The 17,631-nt window shown below is 42.3% G+C and overlaps 1 long non-coding RNA gene across 1 annotated transcript; it reads left to right on the top strand.

Moving 5' to 3' along the window:
• Window positions 1-921: 921 nt before the first annotated feature.
• LOC120996119 lies at window positions 922-13,842 on the top strand. Its single transcript, XR_005777729.1, has 2 exons — window positions 922-1,345; window positions 13,811-13,842. It is a non-coding gene; the product is annotated as an uncharacterized LOC120996119 (long non-coding RNA).
• Window positions 13,843-17,631: the final 3,789 nt, after the last annotated feature.

A 17,631-nucleotide genomic window follows, 5' to 3' on the forward strand; every position in this document is an offset into this window, starting at 1 on the left:
TGCTCGTGTGCACAGCCCCATAGAAATGAATGGGTCAGGATTCGGTGCGAGTGCAATGCGTTCACATCACGCATCGCATCCGCGCGGAATACTCGCCCGTGTGAAAGGGGCCTTACGATGGGTCAGAAAAGATTCTTGTATCTTAAAAATATAGTATCTTGAGGAATGACCCTATACTCTTCAAGCACTGAGTCTGCGCTATCCTGTCCACTCACCGCTGCAACACAGTTGCATTTACCAATCTCTGCTGTGGGTTCATAGCCGGTACCCATATTGCTGTCATAACTGAAATGAATCAGACACACTAAAAATGTTTTCAGACAAGCTAAATTACGGTAATAATCACTTTATGCAAACAAAAAGGGTCTATGGCAGAAGTCATACTGGGAAGAAATAGACTCCCAATGTCAATGTGTGATCAAAGTTACCAAGGAAATATTTGTAATCATTATAATAATCAGCCTGTCCATGACCAGCCTTACTGAAATCCACTTTATTTTAAATACTTTTGTGCAGAATGTCGGCCTAATAGGCATGGCTGACAGATGCACATTGGTTTTATGAAGTTCATGACATTCTGCAGAAGAACTCCATTGCTCAGCACATCACTCAGAACATTCATTGCCTTTATTGTTTGCCCTAATTTGCTCTCTTCCTGAGACCTTGAAATGCCAGACTCAGGCGAGATAAAGTAGAGCACTACCCACATATTAATATCATAATTACCCAGCAGCCAATGTGTGTATTACACCAATAGATCACACTGTGTTTACAATACTTGTGGGTTACATAGAGGAGATTGGAAGTTACAAATTGCTACTATTATCATTGTGATCCTTCCATCCCCTTGGCCATTGGCCAGCAGCTAGTCACATGTCCCTGTGCCAGCAGCTCAGGTTTCAGCTGTGTGCTCTGCTGCTGTCTGTTTGCCCAGCTCTCTGGCTGTGGTTTCCAGTGAGATGTGTGCACCAGAGCCAGGATGGACATGCTCATGAACCTCAGCACCCTGCCAAGACCAGGAACCTTCCTCAATCAGGTCCTCCAAGCAGAAGACCTCATCAGTCAGCACAATGCACAGCAGAGGCAGGGAACCATCACCTGAGGTGCAGAGACACTCAACTTGGGATCCAGAGAACTTGCTATTGACCCCTTATTGGCCAAAACTAGATCTGAGCATTCAACACCCTGAAGGTGTCACATTCCACACCAGGAGTTGTCTTGGTACAATGAGAAGGTGTCTATGTCCTACACAACTTGTCTAATGGGGTCCAGCACCCCAAGGAAGGTGTCCATGAAGAAGAAGAAGCATGCAAGGAGAGAGGACAATGAAGGCATCAAGTACTAGGTAAGTACTGTTTATTATCAGTTTATACCCAGCAATGGAATAATGTTTTACATTGTTTAGATGGCTTTTGGCTGGAGAAGCAGTGCATGTGAAGTGGTGTGTAATATACAGCCAGCCCCAGCTTCTCAGCACAGCAATGTGGAGTTTAGACTAAAGTTAACCTTGTCACAGATATGATTACAGAGGGATTGGAACAAATAGGTTTGGAGACATCTGATGAGCACTTCCATCTCCCTTTATGGCAGTAATGATGTTCAGCTTCATGGGTTAGATCTCTTTGTAGACAACAGTTCTAAATTGAAGTCTAGCAAGCATGTGAGGATTGGTTTAACTCTGTAAGTGCCAAAGCCCATGTGTTGAGTGTGTCAGGTTCTCAGCTCAGAGGCTCAGTGACATGTCTCATGCTGTTTAGGTGAGTGTCTGCTGGTCTAGGAAAGTTTGTGTGTTGGTCATTGCCCTCAGCAGGGTGCATCCTGTTAATCCAGTGTAATCCTTTTGTAAAGTGACTCTTTGTAAACTATCTAGCTCTTCACTAAACCAGGGGATTACAAGGCATCATTAGCCATTACTTTACATGTTAATGCCCTTCACTGGACACAGAGGGATTGTCCCTGTGATCATTTAACACTTAGCTTAATTACAGACTGGTACCCAGAAGCTTCAGCTCAGCAGGGGCCCCCATTACTATTGTCATATGTCAGTAACATCACCTAACCAGACAAGCAGAGAGAATTCAATCTCAGGATCTCCAGAGCACCAGCACGGTACAAAGATGTCATAGTAAATGAATAATAACCTGCATGGACTACTAGATCCTGCATAAAGCGACTTGTCATTTGTGGAACCATAAGTGCCAGCATCACCAGGAAACTCTTCTTCACTCTATATAGTCTAGCCTAGGATTGGGGAACTGTCCTTTGACAGATACACACAGTATTTGCCAAAGCATGATGGAATTTGTAGTTCTACAACATAGTAAGGCAAACCAATATACCCAAAGCAGGTCACATTTACATATATGATCATACATCAAAGCATAATAAATGGGGCCATTAGACTGAACCAGCAACAGAAATCCTGGAAGTAGCAGTTTATAATGTACCGGGTGAGAAACAAATCAGGGACCACATAAATCTCTGTGCAACACTTCCAGTTTAAAACTTTTGAGGGACTGTTAGGCATCTTCATTGACAAAAGGGGTAGCCAGGCCTTTCTTCATCCTGGGACAATATTCATTTAGCTGCCATTAACCTGTATCTAAATACCTCCAAAAGATAGTAGTAGCCTGGTGACATGGTGACACCCCCTGTAAGGGGACAATGCCTAATAACAGAGCAAACATCGTCTACATTCCCTTCCAAAGTGGCCTAGCAGCTCACACAAGGAATAAATAGAGGCACATATCAGATATCTGTGTGTAAGGACAAGGGAGTGCTGAGGATTAACCCCCTGCCAGTCTCTAAATGCTAAGAATTAAGTGATCTTGCTAATTAGTTCTTGGGATTAGAAAGTAAATGTAGGAAGAGATAAGAGGCAGATTAGTTATACAAATGCCTACAGGCTGTATGTAATCAATAAAACATAAGTACATTATTTCATAAAGTGATTTACAACTACTGTGCCCCTTTCCAGCTCTCAGCTGATATCTGCCAGTAGTCCTCTTCAGGCTCCTGAAGACTTGCACCGTTCCTCAAGGGAAACATTCTCAAGGAATTGTATGTGGACACTTTTTCTTGTTGATGAGCACTCATTATCTGCAAACCACACTATAAAATATCCTCCTCATTTATTATCTTCTATTACACTGGATTATAATTTAGGGCAAGTTTTATTTTGCTCTTGGAAGTTGTGGCAAATACATAAATAATTCTAGAATCCTAACACATGCATGATACATGGTGCTACACCCAAGTGCTTTGTTTATACAGTCTCATGGAGCTCGCAAACCTCTAGAGATAAATCAGCTAGAAGTGACCTGGGGCCAAGAGTCAGAGATGTAAAATATAGTTTGAGGGAGAAACGCAGATGTAATATACTTACATTTATTTTCAGGGATTGTAACCTATGTAGAATGTATTGATCATAATCTAAGGATTTATATCTTCCTTTTTCAGAACTGTCTACTAGAAACAATAGTATTAGTGATATCAACTACAAATGTCAAAACACGCTGGTCTATCTATCTATCTACCCTCCTATCTATCTATCAATGTATCTATCTATCTATCTATCTACCCACAGTATCTATCTATCTATTATCTATCTATCTATCTATCTATCTATTATCTATCTATCTATCTATCTATCTATCTATCTATCTATCTATCTATCTATCTATCTATTCACCCACAGTATCTATCTATCTATCTATCTATCTATCTATCCATCTGGCTATCTATCTATCTAATAAGTTTATCTATCCGATATATTTATCTCACATCTATTTCAGATCTATCTCAAAAATATTTAATCTATGTAACTCATATCTGTTTTAAATCAATCTCTCTATATATTCATCCCATCAATATCTATCTATCTATTTATATTCTATCTATCTATTATCTATCTATCTATTGTCTATCTATCTATCTATCTATCTATCTATCTATCTATCTATCTATCTATCTATCTATCTATTCATCTAGCCACCTCAAATCTATCTTCCTGATCTAGTTATCTCACATCTATTTACAATCAATCTATCCAACTCAAATCAATCAATCAATAAATCAATCTCAAATCTATCTATATCTATCATCATCCTGACCCTGTTTTATAGGTAAGGGTGGGTTCACATCACGTTTTATGCCTCTGTTTGACGTATATCTTAGAGAAAAACACGTTCTTGTATCCTGCACAGCCTGGTAAAAAAAAATAAAAAAGTATACTTGTTCTTTTTTACAATGAAACTCTATAATGAACAGACCCCACTGTATAGCGTATACGTTATTTGTATACGTTATTTCACACTAGCGTTTTTGCTGGATCCGGCAGGGCTCAGCAAAAACGCTTCCGTTACTGATAATACAACCATCTGCATCCATTATGAACAGATCCGGTTGTATTATCTTTAACATTGCCAAGACAGGTCCGTCGTGAACTCCATTGAAAGTCAATGGGGGACGGATCCGTTTTCTATTGTGTCAGAGTTAGTCTACTTTCACACTGGCATTTTGGCTTTCTGTCTGTGAGATCCGTTCAGGGCTCTCACAAGCGGTCCAAAACGGATCAGTTTTTGCCCTAATACATTCTGAATGGAAAAGGATCCGCTCAGAATACATCAGTTTGCCTCCGTTCCGTCTACATTCCGCTTTGGAGACGGACACCAAAACGCTGCTTGCAGCGTTTTGGTGTCCGTCTGATATAACTGAGCCAAACGGATCCGTCCTGACACACAATGTAAGTCAATGGGAACGGATCCGTTTTCACTGACGCAATCTGGCACAATAGAAAACAGATCCATCCTCCATTGACTTTCAATGGTGTTCAAGACGGATCCGTCTTGGCTATGTTAAAGATAATACAAACGGATCCGTTCTGAACGGATGCAGAAGGTAGTATTATCTGAACGGATCCGTCCATGACGGATCCGCACAAAAAGCAAGTGTGAAAGTAGCCTAAAATGAGTTATCCGTCCCCATTGACTTGCATTGTGGGTCATGACGGATCCGTTTTGTTCTGCATCCCATGACGGAAAGAAAACCATAGCATGCTGTGGTTTGCTCTCCGGGATGGGAACACAACCAAACGGAACAGAATGCATTCTGGTGCACTCCGTTCAGTTCAGTTTTGTCCCCATTGACAATGAATGGGTAAAAAACGGAAGCGCTTTTCTCCGGTACTGAGACCCTAAGACAGATCTCAATAAAGAAAAATGTAAACGCAAGTGTGAAAGTACCCTAAGAGAGATAAGCAGCCATCAAGCATCCCTGGTGATCCTGGATTTGGTGAAACAAGGTATCCAATCGGAAGTTATTATGGGCAGGGACTGCTTTACTTTTTGTCTCATTATTTTTGCTCAAATGTTTTGATTATTTCCCATCTTACGAAAAACGAAAAATTATTTCCCCAATTTTAAAGTGCAGATTTTCATACAAGTCCTAAAAGTAGATAAAGGTAACCAAATCAAACAAATGAGTCAAATATTAGACTTGGTCATTTATTTATTGAGGAAAATGATCCAATATCACATATCTGTGAACCTTTAGGATCAGCAGATAATTTGAAGGCAATATTATAGTCGGGTGTTTTCAGTCAGTGGGAAGACAATCAGGTGTGAGTGGGCGACCAGTTTTATTTGAAGAACAATTAGCTATCAAAGTCTGATCTTCATAACACATGTTTGTGGAAAGATATCATGGCATGAACTAAGGATATTTTTGAGGACCTAAGAAGTAGAGTTGTCAATGCTCATCAGGCCGGAAAAGGCTACAAATCCATCTCTCAGACAGATAGCTTACAAACAGAGGACATTCATGACCATTAGGACCCTCCCCAGGAGTGGTTGTCCAATTAAGATTACTCCAAGATCAAGCTTGTAATAGGAACCCAAGGTAGCCTCTAAGCAACTAATGGCCTTTCTCACATTACATTTAATACATTTCTGTCCGTTATTTTAAGAAAAATGTATACGTTTAAAATAAAGATTTGGAGATTCAAAGGCATTCAAGGCAACGTACAGAAAGTAAACAATGACAAACAAAGTCAAAAGAATGCACTTTTGAACTATGCCAAATTATAGTCTATGAGTATGTCAAGCTATATGTTTCTATACTTTTTTTTTTCTGTTTACAAATGTATTCGCTTGATGTACAATCAAAAATGACAGCATAATGAATAAACAATCTCTGTAGTGGTCCAAAAGAAGTAGCTCCTGGGCTCCCAATTCAAAATCTGTAAGAGGGTCACATGTACTATTTATAATACTGTTGTCTTCTTACATGGCAGAATGGCACAGGTGTAACTGCCATCTCTGTAACTCTTTATGTCTATGCCCCAGGCAGAAGTACAGAGACTTGCCTTTTTTTTTTCCTGTTTCATTGAATTAGAATCTGGAATTAAAATGTATTTTAATTTAGATTTTATGTAATAGACCTGACAAAATAGTTCAAATTGTTTAAAAAAATAAGAACTGAAAAGTTGTAAGGGCATATGCGTTTACCCCCTTTGCTATGATACCCCAAAGTTAGGTCTCGTCCAATCAATTAACATCAAAATGTCACATGATCTGTCACATGATATTAGTATAAATTTATACACCTGTTCTGGCCAACATATTCCGAAACGCTTTACAATCAGAGGGTTCATGTACAAACAAGATAATATATTACATAGCAACAAGCAAGTCAACAAATAAAATAATAAGGGCCCTGCTCGCCAGAGTTTATAATCTATGAGAAGATAGGGGTGACACAGAAGGTAAAAATGGAAATGATATGGCACAATTACAAACCTGAAAAGAGAAGGCCACCCACCCAAATTCACAGACTGGGAATGGAAGGCATCAACTAGAGCAGTGATCTCCAACTTGTGGCTCTCCAGCTGTTGCAAAACTACACCTCCCATCATGCCACAGGTTGGGGAACACTGAACTAGATATTCAACAAAAACACCAATGATAAAACTGGAGGAGTCCAAAGATCTGCAGCAGAGATGGAAGTATCTCCACAGGACCACTCTAAGCCGTATGCTCCACAGAGTGGGGATTTTTGCAAGAGTGGACAAAAAAGCCATTGCTTAAGGAAAACCATAAGAAAACAGGTTTGGAATTTACCAAACAGAATGTGGATGAAACACATGGAGGAAGGTTCTCTGGTCAGATTAGACTAAAGTTGAAATCTTTGGCCATCATGGGAAACTCTTTAATTAGTGTAGACCAAACACTTCCCATCACCCAAAGAATATCATATCCATAGTGGGGCATGGCAGTGGAACCATCATGAAATGGGGATTCTTTTCATTGTTAGGAACTGGAAAACTGGTCAGGATTGAAAGAAAGAGGGATGGCAGTAAATACAGTCCAGGACAATGCCTGAGGAAAACCTGTTTCAGTCGGCCATAGATTTAAGACTGGAACAGACATTCACCTTCCATCGGGAGAATGACACTAAACATACGGCTAAAGCTACACTGGCGTCAAAGCCCAGGCCTCAGTCCAATGGAGAATCTGAGACATGACTTGCAGGAGTTGGAGCAGTTTTGCCTGGAAGAATGGGCAAAAATTCCAGTGCTTAGATGACCTAAGCTATTAGACACGTACCCTAAGAGACTAACATCTGTAATTGAATCAACATAATGGCTCCAAAGTATAGATCTTCATGGGGTGAATGCTCAGGCACATAATAACACATTAGATTTAGTACACTACATACATATATTCAATGTACAGCACCTCAACCAGCTTATGTTCATATAAAAAACTTGCTAGATTATTTATTATTTTTGAATGTATCCGTACGGTGGGCCCCCAAAATAAATTTTACTGGTGGTCCCTAGGTACCCCAGTCCGACACTGTGTAGGCTGATTCCCAGGCTTGCACACTCCTCCTACACTGCTCAACAGCGCGATGTGTGACCGCATCGCTCCCTGCTTCACCATTGCAGTCAACTGTCTCGAAGTCTTAAGGATGCAGAGAAAGTTGAGAGCAGGATATACCCCGGGGACGCCGGGACAGCCACCGGATCTGGGATGGTTGGGAGGTATGCGATTATACATTTTTTGAAGCATCATAATCATGTAAAGTACAATTCATGTATAACAGTATCGGTGCAAACATGTCTCCAATGTACCAAGCTATACCTGGTAGGTACATTTAAATATATATCAGTAATAATAAACACTGTTATAGATTAATTGTTCATGTACATATATATGTTGTGTTGTTATAGTTTGAAAAAGTTCTTAAATGACCGGAACGTCACGTGTATAGTCTTCTGTAAATAAATCCTATTTTAATTAACTCTCGCCTACAGTGGAATCCTTCAAAAGAAACCTTAAAAACCCACCTCTTCAGACAATCCTACAACCAATGACCCTGCTGCTTCTATACCGCCATGACCAACTTCACCCGCACCTACTGTGTCCTTCTCCCATACCATGTAGATTGTAAGCCCTCACGGGCAGGGCCCTCTCTCCTTCTGTACCAGTCTGTAACTCGTCTTGTGCCATTGTCTGTATTATGTATGTATACCCCCTTTCATATGTACAGCGCTATGGAATGAATGGCGCTTTAATAATAAATTATTATTATTATTATTATTATTATTGCTAGTGTCACAGTAAAAAAAAAATATTCTGCACCTTCAAAGTGATAGGCATGTTGTGTAAATTAAATGGTCCAAGCCTCCAACAATGTATTTTAATTTCAGGTTATAATGCAATAAAACAGGGAAAATCACCAACGAAATGAATATTTCTGCAAAGCACTGTACATCTCTCTGTATCTGTATTCCCTCCAAGACTCCAAAGCACTCCAGTTTGATGTATATGGAGTCTGCCCTCGCCGGATGTAAACTGTAAAGGTAATTAGCTTCCTATGAATTTCGCTCTAGTGTGTGTACCTGAGAAATAAGATTGTGAGCCTCCACGGTGACACTTTATATATTTACATATTAACCAAACTGAAATCCCCACTTTTGAATGTACGGTTTTATTCCTAAGCCATTTAGCTTTCCAAGTCCTTGAGTACTTGGCATTAAGAAAAGCTTCAATAAAGTCCCAAGCCACGAGCCACAATTGCTTCATACATCTCCTGATCCAAAAGGATTTATTCTGCTACTTCCTCACAAATAACTCTACCAGGAAAATATGACCCTGCTTATATGTCCCAGTAGACCACTTTGGGTATGGAAATTTAGCCTGCAATTATATTTATCTATATGCTACTTAATTTGAGGATGGTGTTAAATAACACATTCTAGTGCCCTGCTGTGTGCTATGAAAACATCGCCGGCATAAACAGTTCTACCTCCACGTCTCTCTAGGTTGTAAATCTCCATTTTTCATCAGACTTTTACTTTAAAATCCACAGTTACTTTATTAGATTAACACCTCTACTGTCAGGGGTGCTAGTGTGTGTTACTATGTATATCATAAAGGGCCAGAGGTGCCAAATATGCAGATGATTGAATATTTCTTAAATATGGCTTACATGCAAGAGAAAGTCTACAATATCCCATGTAAGTCACCTACTGCTCACTTGTCTACACTGCTCCCACCATCATCATTCAGTAGCCTATTCACATCTTATCCTTAGGGTCCTTTTACACCAGCCGAGGATAAGGCCAATGATTGGAAACGAATGTTCCTACGAAAGTTCATTCCCGATAATTAACCCATGTAAACGTGATCCTGATCACCGAGAAAGCAAGCAAGACATTAGTTGGTTAGGTGATTGCATCTTTCAATGTTTGTGGCACACAAAACCATCATTTGTCACCAGCACATCACCTTATGTAAGCAGAGGATGTGCTGCCAACAATATGCAAAGTGAATGGGGACGAAGGATCATAATAACGATCATTCGTCCTTCTTTCACTTTGCATCGGGCCATGTGAAAAGCACTTTAAATGAATGTTGATGGACTTGTACAATACATTCAGAAAGTCTTCAGACCCTTTCTCTTTTTTCACATTTTGTTATGTGTCCTTGTGTTAAATAAAAAAATAAATAAAGTTTTTCTCCATCATTCTGCACACAATACCCCATAATGAGAAAGTGAAATAGAAGGTTCAAAATCTTTGTTAATTGATTGAAAAGGAAAAACTAAAATATCACATTGACATAAGTATCAGTCCCTTTACTCAGGACTTAGTTAAAGCCCCTTTGGCAGCAATTACAGCCTCCAGTCTTCTTGGGTATGATGCCACAAAGTTTGCACACATGGATTTAGGGATTTTCTGCCATTCTTCTCTGCCGATCCTCTCAAGCTCTGTCAGGTTGGTTGGGAACCATCGGTGGACAGCCATTTCAGGTCTCTCCAGAGATGTTTAACTGGGTTAAAATCAGGGCTCTGGCTGGGCCACTTAAGGACATTAATACAATTGTTCCTAAGCCACTTATGTGCTGTCTTGGCTGTGTTCTTAGGGTCATTGTCTTGTTGAAAGGTGAACCTTTGGCCCAGTCTGGCTTTCAATAAGAATATCTCTGTACTTTGCGCCATTCAGCTTTCCCTCAAACCTGACCAGTCTCCCTGTCTCAGTCACTAAAAAACACCCCACAACATGATGCTGCCATCACCATGCTTCACTGTAGGGATTGTATTGGGCAGGTGATCAGCAGTGCCTAGTTTCCTCCAGACATGATGTTTAGAACTGAGGCCAAAAAATGTAATCTTGATTTCATCAGACCAGAGAATCTTTTTTTCTCACAGGCCTTTAGGTGCCTTTTTGCAAAATCCAGGGCTTTCATGTGTCTTTTACTTAGGAGAGGCTAAATTCTGGGCACTCTGCCATGAAAGCCCAGATTGAAGAAACGCTGCAGTGATGGATGACCCTCTGGACGTTTCTCCCATCTGTATGCATGATCTGTGGAGCACAGCCAAAGTGAGCATTGGCTTCTTGGTCACCTCTCTTCCCAAGGCTCTTTTCCCCAATTACTTAGTTTGGTGAGGCGGCCAGTTCTAAGAAGAGTCCTGGTGGTTCCAAACTTCTTCCATTTAAGAATTATGGAGGATAATGTGCTCTTGAGAACTTTCAGTGCACCGGACATTTTATGAAAACTTCTCCAGATCTGTGCCTCCACACAATCCTGTCTCTGAGCTCTACAGGCAATTATTTCTTTTTCATGTCATACTTTTTGCTCTGAAATGCATTCTCAGCGCTGAGACCTTATATAGACAGGGTTGTAGCTTTCCAAATCATGACATTAGCTTCTCCATATTTCACATTGTGTGATGCATCACATTTTTGACCCTTAACCCTATCATTGCTAAATATCAAAAACTTGGATTCATCTGCCCAGAGAACCATGACCCATTCCTGCACGCACACCACACATTAATCCAGATTTTACACTGGCTATAGTCTCTGATCCACAATCTTATAACAGGAACTGCTCACCTATTCTAGTGGCAAATCACAGGGGATGTCCATCAGACAGTCATCTCATATCTTCATACATTTCATTTACTTCACAGGAAGTGTTGACGGCTGCCTTCTTGGCACCTGAACAAGACATAAGTTATAATTTTGCCTATCTGGTACGTCATTTTTTGTGACCTTCCACTTTTACAGATATCCTTTGCTTGTGGAATTGTCTTTGTTGCAGTGACAGCGCTAAGCATTCTCCTTTATTCACACAATCTCTTAAAATGTTCTAGAATCTAGATCAGGCACGTCCAAACTGCGGCCCTCCAGCTGTTGCAAAACTACAACTCCCAGAATGCCTGGATAGCTTACTGCTATTAGGGCATGCTGGGAGTTGTAGTTTTGCTACAGCTGGAGGGCCTCAGTTTGGACATGCCTGATCTAGATGATGTTAAGATTGACCCATTCAATAGTACATTTAATGGGATTTTGGGGTGTTTAATACTGATAACCTATCCTCAGGATAGGTCATCAATACCTGATTTGTGAGGGTCTGACACCTGGGATCCCTGCTGATTAGCTGTTTGAAGAGGCCGCAGCACTCTGGTGAGCGCTGTGACCTCCTTGCAGCTTACCAAGCACAGCGCTGTCCATGGTATAATGGCTGTGCTCGGTATTGCAGCTCAGCTCCATTCACTTGAATGGGACTGAGTTGCGCCTAGGCCATGTGCCCGAAGAACATAACGCCACTGAGGCGCCACATGGCTGATCCGTGGCTGTGCTGGCCCCCACGATCTGATATTGATGAAGTAGCCTGAGGATAGGTCATCAATATTAAACACCCTTTAAGGAAAGGAACCTACATGGAACAGAGAAAAAAGTCACTTACAAATACACTTTATTCATAATTCTGCCACCATCTGAAGTTTCCCTCCTTGCTGGTAATGCAGCTGCACAGTTATCAGCACAGGGCCTTGCAACTAAAGAACCCCATACACATTAGGGCATTGTAGGCAGGTCCAGCCCAGAATCTTCTCCCTGACTGATGATTTCACAGGAGAGAAGGATCGAACGATCTGAATTTTTCCAGCCTATTCTTTTGTACTTTGAGAGATAAGCCAGAGGTGTCTGACAATGGCCTTCTCCTCCTTCCCCACAGACAGCATATACATACTCAACCGAACCGAGTGTGTAGGTGTATGGAGGAGTTGGGGAGATCAAGCAACAGCTTATGAGGGTGTATGGACACCTTAAAGGGAATTCATCACCATGATTCTGGACTATTGTACAGCATATAAGGGGTCCAAATGAAATTTTTTTATTTTCCCCTTGCCCCCCGTTCCCCCGCTATCAGGACTCAAAGCTGCGTTGAAATACACAGTCCAGACTGCTGTGCTGCGCTGACATAATGGAGAGGACCTCTGTATGCAGCATGCGCAGCAGTCCCCACATTGTAATGCATTTCAGTGCAGCCTTACAGGCTGACAGAGGGGGAATAAGGGGCAGTAGGAAAAATAGTAATCTGGACTCTTTATCTGTAGTATTACTCAAGTATTACTGTAGATAATGGTCCAAGATCATAGTGACCGTTCTTACAGCCAGTTGTCCTAGTTATTGCAATCATATCGATGTCTCCTCCATGACTCTTTTTTTGTAAGGTGGTTTGGAGTCAGCCATGTGAAACATCGTAGCCATAAGGGACTTTCTGACTAATCTATGTACAGCTGACGTTTTCTTAGGGGGGTGTTCAGTGGTTGAAATAGCTTAGTTTTACTATGAACTGTAATAATTGCCTTATATGGGTTTTCCGGAACTTAGGATAGGTCATCCATTTCATATTTATGGGGGTCCAACTCCTGGTTCCTCGACCAATCAGCCGATCACTGGGACTAGCTCAGTACTGTACAGTGTGCAGTGGCTGGAAAATACACTGCAAACTCAGTCCCATTACCAGAACCCATATCGGTTGGGTATGCCAGGAGTTGGACCCCCACTCACACTGTGGTGTCCAGCTCCTCTTCCGTCATGTGACCATTTGTCATGGTGTAAGGGGAAGTGGACACCGCCAGGGCCAGTGATTGGCTGCTGCGATGTCAAACCGGATGTTGACATCGATGGAGCCCATCGGATCATCGAAGGCCTGCAGGAGAAGAGCCAGGGAGCCAGCACTGTGGAGCAGATAAGTCATCTTCCCTTTGCAGGTCCGGCAGAATGGGGGGGGGGGGGGGTTTGCCAAAAACTCCCCCATTCTTTCACAAGTCCTTTCACGTGATCTGCTTGTTCACACCATCGGTATGCATGCCCTGTACCGCGTTGCCAGACTATGACTCCGCTGCTCCGCAGCTTCCAATAACCTCCCCATGCAGAGGACAATATCTTATTGTAAGCACACGTGTAAATTCTCCTTTTTTTTTTCTTCTTTCTCTTGTTTTTTTCCAGTGAAATCACAAGGTTTAAGTTCTGCTCAGCCTGAAAACGACAACCAGACGTCGTTCCATCCCACCTGTCATCCGAACCGATCATTTGGAAATACCGCAGATTCCGCCTGAAAAGCCCAGGTCATGATCTGGACCCGGAACACCAGGATGAAGTATGAGCAGAACTGACGGGGATCGGTTGTTGACAGGCGATGGCTCCCTAAAATCCCGCACGTGTCTCGCCTCTTCTCCAGGGAGGACCAGTCGTGTAATCGTCCCCCATTTCTATGAGCTATAATATCACAGCTTGATTATCTGTAATGCTGGTAGGTGTCACTGTAAACCACAATGTCACCATGCTGCGTTACCCAGAATTTACAATACCACAGCGATGTGTTACTGCTTAGCGCTTTGAGCAGAAGGGACCCATTACCAGCAGTATGAAATCCAAATGGCTTTAAAGCAAAGACAGCGCCGCTATCAAGCTGTGAGACTGTAACTATTACGATGAGCGGATCATGTATTACATCTGTGCACGGCCATGTTGCACTTAAGCGTCTCCTCTTTGTCACGTCTCAATACAATTGTGCGAGAAGATGCCGGTATAATTACATGTACTAAGAAGTACTAAATCACATTAATGAGGCCTCTATTCCACCTAGTCGTAGGCATTAAACCCAAATAATATATGCCGCAGAAAACAGGGAGCGGCTAGAAGAACACTTCAATGAATAATACAGAACTTTCCATCTGCAGTCTAAAAAATGCAGAAAAATCTTCTATACCCTGAGATTTGTGCTCATTGATACTTAAAGGGCATCTGTCCGCACTTAAAGTGGTCGGCCGCTGTAGATTGGTGCTTGTCTGATGATATCTCTGGTAACTCCATATATGCCTGCAATCAGTAGAAAACAAGGTTTTTAATAATATGTACATTACCCCCTAAGTGCAACGAGGGTGGTGCCTTTGCACCTCATTGCTCCCTGTTAGCTATACTTCAGCTCCACTGGTCAGGCAGTGAATATTCACGCCTGGGCCTAAAGTTTTGTGGGAGCTTGTTCGGTAGTTCGCAGTAAAGGGAGATTGCCCATCTGCCTGGCGTTCTCCATCCCTTTACTGCGCATGCGCTGAAGGTGCTCCCTCGAGCATGAATATGTTTTCGCTGCCTGGCCTGTGTGTCACAGTGGTGGGGGCACAGCAGACAGGGAGTGGAGCCTCTGGGTGCATTGAGGTGGAATGTCACCGCCCTTGCTGCACCTAGGGAGTCATTTGCATATTATAAAAAGCCTTTTTTTCTACAGATGTCTGGTATATGGAGACACCAGAGCTATCATCAGACAAAGTGATGACAGACATTGGTCCCCAAAACATGATACCTTTGTTTCTCCTAATACATTTAAAGGGGCACCCATATTCCGAATAGGACTCTCTTTTATATTAAAACTTTATTTTTTTTTAAAAAACAACCCTTATTGTGAATTGTCTATTTGGACTTTTACCATTTTTCTTTGCTGACTGGTTAAAGGGGTTGTCCTATCAGGACAATGTGTCCGCTACCCACTGGATAGAGGATAAGAGTCTGATTGGTGGGGGACTGACTGCTGGGGCCCCCGCCGTTTAAAAGAATGAGGGCCTGTTCTCCCTCGTTTAGGCGGTGGTCACGCCTGTGTGCTGCCACTCCATTCAGCTCTATGGGGCTGCCAGCGTGTACAAGCGCACGGATCTCCTACAGCCCCCAGAGCCGCGGCGGGCAGCCATATGGGTCTGCCGATCCATTCAAACTTATCCCCTATACTATAGATTGGGGATAAGGTGTCTTAATAGGACAACCCTATTTAGGCCTCCTGCACACAAAGTGTGCGCCCTGTGGCCGTGCTGCGACACGCAAATTGCGGGCCACAATGCCTAAACACCGACCGTAGGGCAGCCGCAGCAGATCGCGGACCCATTCACTTTAATGGGTCCGCGATCCGCCCGTTCCGCAAAAAAAGATAGGACATGTTCTATCTTTTTGTGGAATGGAAGTACGGGACGAAACCTCACGGAAGCACTTCGTAGTGCTTCCGTAGGGTTCAGTTCCGTGCTTCCGTTCTGCATCTCCGGATTTGCGGACCCATTGAAGTGAATGGGTCCGCATCGCGTGATGCGGAATGCCCACGGAACAGCTCCCGTGTATTGCGGATCCGCAAATGCGGTCCGCAATACGGCCACAGGGCGCACACGTTCGTGTGCAGGAGGCCTCATTCTGTGTTTGCCACATTTAGGCTGCTGTGATATACTAGTGCAGCAGGGTTTGGGGGGGGGGGGGGTTGGATTTCCCATCAAATAACAGTTCTGGAACTCCTTTTTCTCTAAAGTGAATTGTACCATTCCTCTGTTATTCCTCCTGGACGTCTATCAATCATTTGAATGCTCTGTTAGGAATAACAGCTCAATACACAGTTCTGAGTAAAAGTACTTTATTGTGATTTCATGGGAAATAGCTGACACTTTATAAAAATCCAGTGTTAAAGGGGTTTTTACGAGTTCGATATTGATAACCTATCCTCAGGATACGTCATCCATATTTGGTCAGTGGAGGTCCAACTCTTGGCACCACCACTGATCAGCTTTTTAAAGAAGCTGCGGAGAACTGGCGAGGGATTCCTCTCAGCTCACCAAGCACAGCGCCGTACATTGTATAGTGGCTGTGCTTGGTATTGCAGCCCTGGCCCTTTCACTTGAATGGGGCTGATCTGCTTACAGGCCATGTGTCCGATGAATATGACATCACTGGCCTAGTGAGAGGCTGCAGTGCTCACCGGAGAGCCACGTTCTCTTCAACCAGCCGATCGGCGGTGCTGGGAGTCAAACACCCACCTATCAGATATTGATTACCTATCCTGAGTGTAGGTCATCCATACTTTACCCCTATAAAACCCTTTAATGCCATGAATATTTGCCCCAGCTTTATTAGATGTCATATTTGTACTTTTTTGGGGGCAGATCTGTCTCTTTCTTCTTTCACAAGATATCCAAAGTGTGCCCCTTCATATTTTACTTTACTAGTATAGTCAGTGCAAAATGCGCTGGTAAATGAAAAGTCCATCCAATTATTGATCCACTTGGAGAGAATCTGTCAGCAATTTCAGGGAATCCTTGACATAATTCTGTGTTGTGCCATTCCTCCATTATTACTCCTAGAAATGTATGAATAAATAGACAAGTGAGTGTTCCCTGCTGTGGGCGCGGCCCTCGTACACTCAGACAGTGTCCTATCAGGGCTGACCGTATTGGACTGTATAAGGGACACGCCATTTGACATATTTGGGAGGAATAAAAGAGGAACAGTACAAACACAGTGTTATAAGAAATATGTCCCAGAACCGTTATTTCATGGGAATACAGATATATAATTAAAAAAATACACATGTCAGGAGAGCTGATGGCTCTTATTATTTAATAAAATAGAATTATTTATAACTTTTTAGGTAAAAATTCCAATTGATTGAATTATAGACAAGTGTTTCAGAAACCTTCAGAACCTGCATTGATATTTATGGGGTTGGTCATAGGGTTTATTTTTCATGTGTTTTAGGCCTAATGCACACGACCGTATGGCTTTTTCAGTATTTTGCCGTCCGCAAAAAACAGATCCGCAAAAAATAAGGATGACATCCGCGCGCATTCCGTTTTTTGCGGAACGGAACATCTGGCCCCTGATAGAACAGTACTATCCTTGTCCGTTATGCGGACAATAATAGGACATGTTCTATCTTTGAACAGAACGGAAATACGGAAACGGAAGGCATTTTGCGGACCCATTGAAATGAATGGTTCCGTATACGGAACGCAAAAAACGGA

This window comes from Bufo bufo, chromosome 3 (genome assembly GCF_905171765.1).
Source record: "Bufo bufo chromosome 3, aBufBuf1.1, whole genome shotgun sequence".
In the NCBI taxonomy this organism is placed as follows: Eukaryota; Metazoa; Chordata; class Amphibia; order Anura; family Bufonidae; genus Bufo; species Bufo bufo.